The sequence below is a fragment of the Plectropomus leopardus genome, chromosome 19 (genome assembly GCF_008729295.1).
Source record: "Plectropomus leopardus isolate mb chromosome 19, YSFRI_Pleo_2.0, whole genome shotgun sequence".
Lineage (NCBI taxonomy): Eukaryota > Metazoa > Chordata > Actinopteri > Perciformes > Serranidae > Plectropomus > Plectropomus leopardus.
Genome location: NC_056481.1, coordinates 9,004,472 through 9,005,564, shown reverse-complemented (window position 1 = coordinate 9,005,564; position 1,093 = coordinate 9,004,472).

The window sequence follows — 1,093 nt, the reverse complement described above, 5'->3', positions numbered from 1 at the left end:
CTGAAGTGATGCCTTTGAAGAGAATGATACAAAGAGGTTTGAGGACCGTATTTCAGGCCTATTTGGTAACTGCCCCTGAGTGCAGTGGATGTTAGCCTGTAAATCATCCGTATCCTGTTGATTTAAGCTTACAGGGCGTTCTTCCTATGAGCGCCTACTTCCTGTCGCAGGCAAACTTTCTATAGGACAGCAAGGATGTGTCCAGCTGTGGTAGTGAATCACAGTTTACATGAACTTTGTGATGTAATGATTAACTCCAAGGCTGCACACTTAAATGGGAATACTGAAATCTCAATATGGCCAAATGCAACATCCAATTTACAGTTTTTAGAGTTTTACAGCAATTTTTTGATAAAGGTAAAATGTGTTACAACATACCATTAAAAATTAGACTTCTTTTTGCTACAGAGATGCTGAGACGTAAAAATAATATTTCAGACGTAAGGTAACATGCTTATTTGTTACCCAAGCAAAAATCACATCATCATTTAAATTTTTTTTCACTGGAAATGAAATGCAAAACTTACCATTCCTACTAAAATTACAAACCTTATTGCAATTTTCAACATTTGTCAAAATAATCACACTTTTACACTTTTTTTTGCATACTGTGCAGCTGTTATTAATTCAAACCAAACAGTTGTTTTCGTAGCTGTGTTTAAAAAAATCCAAAATGAACTTTTAGCTTAAATGCAGGGTTCACTCATAATAACAATAACTTTTACCATCCAAATGCGCAATTCTTCTCTTTTCTGTTCCCCAAATTTACTCTTGTGGTTCACTGTCACCTCTCTCATAGTGTTGTTTTCAGCCAAAAAGTTTGATAAATGTAGACATATTTTTAAATACAACATATTGTAGGGATATGAGATGGTAGAACAGAGAGGGTAACAGGCAGAGTACACGATGTGTAGGTTGCTTTTGATGGTATGACTTTGTTTTCTGTTTGGATGGTTTTCTTTGTTTTCGTGTGTGTGTGTGTGTGTGTTCAGATGGTTCTGTTCTTGTTTGATTTGATAAAGGTGTGTACTGTGAAAATTGGGTCAGAAATTGAAAATATTCATGTTTAAAAATGTTTAAACATTTTAAAAAA